General features: G+C 41.0%; 1 pseudogene; it reads left to right on the top strand.

Annotated features, from left to right (window-relative positions):
* LOC102861410 overlaps window positions 1-7,414 on the top strand; it is a 13,020-nt pseudogene extending 5,606 nt beyond the window's left edge.
* Window positions 7,415-7,707: the final 293 nt, after the last annotated feature.

Genomic DNA, 7,707 nt, shown 5'->3' on the forward strand with positions numbered 1-7,707 from the left:
AAAAAAACCCTGAGTTCCCATGGCAGTAATCTTTAGGAAGCAGGCTGTCCGATCTTCCACCCTCAGAACAGTTTGTGGGTTGAAATGGTTAGTAGCCTAAGAGCTTCACCCCTGGGATATTGGAATCCTTAGAAATAAATGACCAAAGTCCTTTGGATTTGACTCAACAGCACTTAAGAGTTCCTAGAAGCCAAGATTCAGAATTGTGCAGGATAAATAATTTATGTCTCTTTCTTGCTATGCTTTTACCAGCGACATGACAATCAACTTTGCACATACTTAAATCTACTCCTGTTTTGGTTTTCAGTGCAAATACCCCAATTTATGCATTTTTCAGATGCCAGGATTCTGGATAATTTACATGCATATGAGTGCATTTTAATGATGGAGGCTTTTGTTTCCTATGCCTATTAAAACAACTGCTGTTGTCCTGTGGGGTACAGAACTGCCCATGGCATTGTAGTCTCTATAGAAGCAGATTATCAGAGAGACTGCTGTTGTTATTAAGTGTTGTTGAGTTGGAAATGACATCTGAAAAACTCACTGGAGGTTGAGCTATGAGTTAGTTCCAGCTAAATGTTACAGAACAACCTCATAACATACCCCCAAGTCAACTCAGGATTAACTGCACACCATTGTCATTGTTGATAGGTGCTATAGTCTTCTCCAACTCAAACACCCACAGAAGGAAATCGTGACCAAGCCTATGTCACTGCTGTGCATGCATCCTCGTGATGCAGTCACTGTCGATCTATCTAGCTCATTAAGGGTCTTCCTCTTTTTCACTTCTACTTTTTCTTCTACTTTCCAGGAAAAGCATGAGGACTTTTTCCAGGGACTGGCCCCTCCTGATAGCATACTTAAACTACGTGAGAGGAAGTCTCACCATATTTGCATCTCAGAAACGCTCTGGGTGCACTTTCTCCAAGACAGATCTGTTTCTTCTTTTGGAAGTTCATGGTAACTCAGTTAATCTTCTCTCCAACACCGTAATTCGAAAGCATTGTTTCTTCTTCAGTCTTCTTCACTCAACTTTCAGATACGTATGAGGCAAATGAAAATTCCATGGCTTGAATCAGGCACACTTTAGACTTTAAATTAGCATCTTTTTCTTTAACACTTTTAAAGGGTCCTTGACAGCAGGTATGCCCAAAGTAACACATCTTTTGACATCCGGTCTGCTGCTACATGGGGTTGATTGCGGGATCAACTTAATTAAAAACGTTCTCCATTATCAAAATATTGCTTAGCAAACTAGAATTTTTGCTGTTAGTCTTTTATCTTCTTCAGTATGAGCATAAAGTCTTCTTCACGTTCAGCAAACAAGGTTCTATCACCGGCATAAGGCAGGATGTTGAAGAGTCGTCTAGTTCTGATACCACTTTCTTTTTCATTTAGTCCGGTTTCTTATTTGTTCAGCATATGGAACGAAAAGTTCAGCATATGGAGAAAGGCTACAACCCTGACGTATACCATTTATGACTAAATAAATCATGCACTGTTGCTGTGTTTGAGTAACTGCTTCTTGGTCTAGCTATAGGTTTCTCATGAGCACAATCAAGTGCTCTGGGACTACTATTCTTCTCAATATTGGTCCTGACATTTTATGCTCCACAGTCAAATGTCTGTAGTCAAGAAAACACTGATAAATATCTCTCTCCTATTCTCTGCTTTCAATCATCTGACATTGGCAATTATGTCCCTCATTCCACAATCTTTTCTGAATCTAGCTTGAATTTCTGGCAGTGCCATGTGGATGTACTATTTTAACATTTTAAAATAAACCTCAGCAAAATTTTAATGGAATGGGGTATTAATATTGTTTGGAGACTAAGGTGTGCCTGATACAGGCCATGGTCTTTGCAATCACTTGTTATGCATCAGAGAGCTGGACAATGACCAGGGAGGATAGAAGGCGAATTAACGCCTTTGAGTTGTGGTGCTGGAGAAGAGTATTGAATGTACCATGAACTGCCAAGAAAACAGATTCATCCTAGAGAGGGTTAAACCAGGCTACTCCTTGGAGGCAAGGATTCTGGGGCTTCGTCTGACATACTTTGGACATGTTGTAAGGAGAGAGAGGTCTTTGAGAGGGACATCATGCTGGGTAGAGTGGATGGACGGCGCAGGAGGGGAAGACCCTCTATGAGGTGGACTGATTCAGTGACTGGGGTAATTGGGATGGGTGTGTCAGAAGCAATGTGATTGGCACAGGATAGAGCAGGGTTTAGGGCTGTTGTACATGGGGTCACTATGAGTCGCAAACGACTCGACGGCACATAACAACAAACAACAACAATTCCCACAATCTGCTGAATTTTTTTTGGGGGGGGGTGGGAATGGGAACAAATCTGGATCTCTTCCAGCCAATGGGCCAGGTAACTGTTTTCCAAATTTCTTGGCATAGTCTATGTCCGAGATGTATCTGTTTGTTAAAACATATCAACTGATATGTTTTCATCAACTCCTGGGGTCTTATTTTTTTGCCAATGCCTTCAGTGCAGTTTGAACTCCTTCCTTCATTACCATTGGTTATTGAGCACATGGTACTTCCTGCAATGGTTCAGTGTCAACCAATTCTTCTGTTGCAGTGGTTCTATGTATTTCTTCCATATTCTTCAAATGCTTATTGCATCATTCAAGATGTCCCCCATAGAATCCACCAGTATTGCAATTTGACTTGTTCTTCAGCATGAGAAATACAAACTTGTTCTTTTTATTTTCTAACTCCTCCTCTTTGTACATTATAATACCCTGTATTCTCAAGTTCCCTTGCAAAATCTTCTGTTCATCTCTTTTACTTCACTTCTTTCCTTTATTTTGGGAGGAGCAAGTTCTTGGAAAATGGCATCGTGCTTGGGAAGACAGAGGGTCAGTCTAAACAAGGAAGATCCTCAGGAAGATGGACTGACACAGTCCCCGTTAACAACGGCCTCGTGTATCAGAGATGATGAGGGTGGCACAAGATACTGCCGTGTTCATAACGTTACTATGAGTCATAGTTGACTCAGTGGCATAGAACATTCTAGTGCAATTTTCAGTCTCTTCTGACATCTATTTTGGCCTTTTCTTTTACCTGTCTTTGTAATGATCTTTTACTTCTTCCCTGAATATTCTTGGTAGCATTCTGTAACTCATCTGGATCTTTGTTCATTGATGTTAAAATGTATCAAATACTGAGATGCTTTTTAATTTCAGAAGAGCTAGTTAGGGTCATATTTGGACTCAAGGTCATATTGTTGGCATTGTTGATGATACTCTTAGGTGCTGTCAAGTATGACTCAGAGTGACCCTATGAATGTCAAATCTGTCAACTGTCCTGTGCCATCCTCAATCATCTCTACCACACTAGAAACCACTTTCCCTATGCCAATCCATCTTGTTGAGGGTCCCTCCCTTCTTTCATTGACCCTCCAGTTTTAGAAGTGTGATCTATTTTCTTCAATGACTGGGCCCTCTGAACAACATGCTGAAAGTATCTGAGGCCACGTTTCACCATTCTTCCCTCTAAGGAGCAGACTTAGCTGCACTATCTCCAAAGACTGGTCTCTCAGCTGTTCATGGAATATTTAGTGCCCTTATCCAGCACCACAACCCCCAGGCACTGTACTCTCTGTAGTCTTTATTCACATGCAGTTCTCAGATGCATAGTAAATAACTGAAAAGAGCATGGCTTGGATCAGGTAAACTTTGTTGTTGCTGTTAAGTGCTGTCGAGTTGTAGACGACTCATAGCAACTCTATGAAGGAAAGACCTGAACACTTGTATAACTTTCCTTTCTTCATGTTCACAGGTTTCCGGAGGCAAGCTATTTCAGAAATGGATGCCATAACTGCTTCCAAGCTTATTTTGATCAGTGAGCTCCACCAAATACTGACCATGCTGGGTAACCACTATCACATTTGGCACTTCAGTGTCATGGTGTTCAGCATCACAGCAACCATCAGTTACCTCTGTACAACAATACACATACCACTGCTACACCACCTAGAAGAGAATGTTGGACCCCAAACAATTAAACCAGGCCTGAGAGCTGCAGATTAAAATCACCCACCTTTGGCTTGATAGTATTGCTTCTGTTCACTAGGCCAACTGAGCTCTATGTTGTTAAGTGTCACTGAGTCATAAACGACTCATAGCGACCTTTCCTCAAGTTCCAACCACATTTAAAAACCCATTGCGTCTCATCACACAAAAGGGCCCAACTGGGAGCATTCTGCTGCTTAGTCTTAATTTTTTTTTCCTGCTAATTTACAAATTTCGAATACAAATTTGAACAAATTCTTTCAATTTCCCTCACCCCGGCACCCATCAAATTGTACAACCCGATGATTAATCCTCCCTTCCCCCTGTACATCCACATCCCTCTACTTTCAGCCTCTTCCATCCCCCTTGGTTCCTTGTACTCATTCTACAATGATGGTTTTATACAATATTTATCCTTGTGGGACTGAGTTAGTTCACTCAGCATAATACTCTTCAGTCACTCCCAAGTTAGGTAATAATTTACAAAATCATTGCTCCTGCTTGGTCCATAACATTCCATTGTGCAAATGTACCATAATTTCTCATTCATTTGTGGCTGGACATTTGGGCTGTTTCCATGTTCTTGCAATGGTGAATAATACTACTATCAACACTGGTGTACAAATCTGTTTTGCCTCAGTTCTCATATTCTGGTCTCAAATATAATCAGAAATGCACTATCTAAATAGGCTAGAATTGATGCATGGGGCCTCTAGAGATTAAATCCCTGTGCACATTGGAAACTTTTTCCAAGTGAGAGAAAAGAAAACCTACAGACTGGGAACAAACATTTGGTAATACCATCTCAGACAAGAGGCGTATAACAAAAGTTTACAGAATACTCCTGGGCCTGCACAAGAAAAAGACTGATAACCCAATTACAAGATAGGCAAAAGACATGGAAAGAATTTTCACAGAGAAGATACTCGCATGGCAGACACATGAAGAAATGCTCCAAATCACTGGCAATAAGAGAAATGCTAATCAAAACCACAATGAGGCACCATCTCACTCCAGTAACAGTGGCAACTTTAACAGGGCAGCAAGTAATAAATGTTGGAGAGGATGTTGTGAGAAAGAACTTATACATTGTTGGTGGGATTATAAAATTGTACAACCATTCTGGAAGGCAGTTTGGTGCTTCCTCAAAAAGCTGAACATAGAAACTCCATATGACCCAGCTATTCAATATACCCTGAGAACATTAGCCTTTAAACTGATATTCTTGTTACTCGGCACTTTAGAAGGGTCCCTGACTGTTGACTATCTCAATGCAGTAAGTATTTTGATTTCCTGACTGCTGTTGCTTATGGATCCAAGTAAGATGAAATCATTGCCACTTCAATCTTTTCTCCATCATGATGTTGCTTACTGGTCCAGTGGTATTTGTGTTTCTTTAAATTTTATTATTTTACTCTTTTTGTGTGTACTGTCAAATTAGATCTGACTGGTACAGGAGAAGACTGTCCCTCTTTCTCCAGCAGAGCATCTGGTGGATTTGAACTGCGTACCTCTGGGATTGCAGTGCAGTTTCTTGCCACTAGGCCGCCTGAGCTCCCCCTTTTTTTTATGTTTAGATATAATCCATAGCGAAGGCTGAAGTCCTTGATCTTTTGCAGCAAGTGCTTTAGGTCCTCCTCACTTTGAGCAAACAAGGTTGTGTCATCTGCATAGTGCAGGTTGTTAAGTCTTCCTCTAATTCTGATGACACACTTGTGTTCATAAAGTCTAGGTCTGCAAAAAGATTTGTTCGGCATACAGATTTAACAAGTATTGAGAAAGGATGCAGCCCTATCACACACCTTTCTTGATTTTAAACCATCCATTGTTCCCTTGTTCTGTTCAGACAATAGCTTCCTAGTCTAGGTATAGGCTTTGCAGAAGCACAATTAAGTGTTCTAGGATTTCCATTCTTTTCAATTTTATCAACAAATTTTTGTGATCTAAGCTGTCAAATGCCTTGCAGAGTCAATAAAATGCAAATAGACATCCTACTGGTGCACCCTTTCAGTCAAGATCCATCCATCCATAGGGTCGCTATGAATCGCCCGCGACCCGACGGCACTTAACAACAATACCATCAACAGAGAGAGAAAGAGAGATCAGCTGGCCCAGTGAAAACGGTGTGACCAAGACAAAGGTGGGTGACTTTTAGTTTGTGGCCCTCGGGCCAGTCTTTCATTGTTTTTGTTCAGACATTCCTCTAGGTCGTATAGCCCTAGTGTACAAGTTGCCATACCGCGGTCACTTGTGGTTGCTGTGAGGCTGAACATCGTGACACGGATGTGTCAAATGCATTAATGGTTGGCTAGCCAGTGCGGACTGAGAATGGTGTGGAGCTCCCCGATTGAACAAGCGTGGAAGGAGGAGTGGTTTCCACTTCCATAATACCTTGCCTCCGGTAACCCTATGAACCTGGAGAGAGGATGAAAGGCACCCAAGCGTCGAGGACTCTCCTTCATAGGGTCGCTATGAGTCGCCTGCGACTTGATGGTACTTAACAACAACAACAACAACAAGCTGTCAAATGCCTTGCATAGTCAATAAAATGCAAATAGACATCCTACTGGTGCACCCTTTCAGTCAAGATCCATCCATGTTAAATGGAGTAACCAGGAATGACAGATGTGTTGACTGATAGGAATTAAGATTTTGAAAACAGAGACAAGAATGAGTGTGGTGTTCATCAAAAGACATGTTGAGTTCCACTACTGAATCATAAAATCAATTACTTGGGCCTGAATTATCATTTCCAATCTTGACGATATATAAGAATCACCTACAACACATTAAATAAGGAAAAGCAAAACCAGAACAAAATACTTCACACTTCACTCCCAGAAGAGATTTATCAGATATGATACAGATTCAGCTATTAGATTTTTATTAAAAAAGTTTCCACCTGCTTTTTCCCAGTTGCCAACGAGTTATGCAGAGGCACAGACTCGGGTGTATTCAAGATTCCACTCCACCCGTAACCCAGCGCTACGGCCAAGGTTGAGGAAGGCATTGCTGCTGCAGGTGCAGGCGACATTAATACTCATTTACAGGAGGTGCTAAAGACTGTCCTCATCCATGACGGTCTAGAGCGAGGAATGCACAAAGCTGCCAAAGCCCGAGACAAGCATGAAGTCTGTTTTCGTGTGCTTGCATCCAATTGTATTAAGCCTACGTTAAGTCAAGTTAGTAGAGGCCCTTTGTGCTGAACACCAAATCAATCTGATAAAGGGTGATGACAAAACGAAACTAAAGGAGTGGGTAGGTCTTTGCAAAACTGACAGAGAGGAAAGCCCTGAAAAGTAGTTGGCTGCAGTTGTGTTGCTGTTAAGGACTATGGCCAAGAATCTCTAAGGCTATAACTGAAGAATATTTCAAATGTAAGAAATGAAACCAATTAAAACAACTTTGGATATTAAAAAAAAGTTCTCCATCTAACGCCAATGTGCTAGCTATGTTCAATAACTATTAGTAAAATAAGATAATGTCACACACACAGAATGTCACTAAAATGTAGTAGTAGACAGCAATCCAGGTGTTACCATCATCTAAGAATTACAGTAGATATTACAAAATGTGTGACAGAGAATTGAAGTAAGTGGGGAGCAAGTGGCTGAATCTAAGGATAATTAATGTTCCCATAAAGAACAATTGCAAGTGAGGAAAAAAATGTACATATACAGA

This window comes from Elephantulus edwardii, unplaced genomic scaffold (genome assembly GCF_000299155.1).
Source record: "Elephantulus edwardii isolate Elephantulus edwardi_28Jun2011 unplaced genomic scaffold, EleEdw1.0 scaffold00220, whole genome shotgun sequence".
NCBI classification, from domain to species: Eukaryota; Metazoa; Chordata; class Mammalia; order Macroscelidea; family Macroscelididae; genus Elephantulus; species Elephantulus edwardii.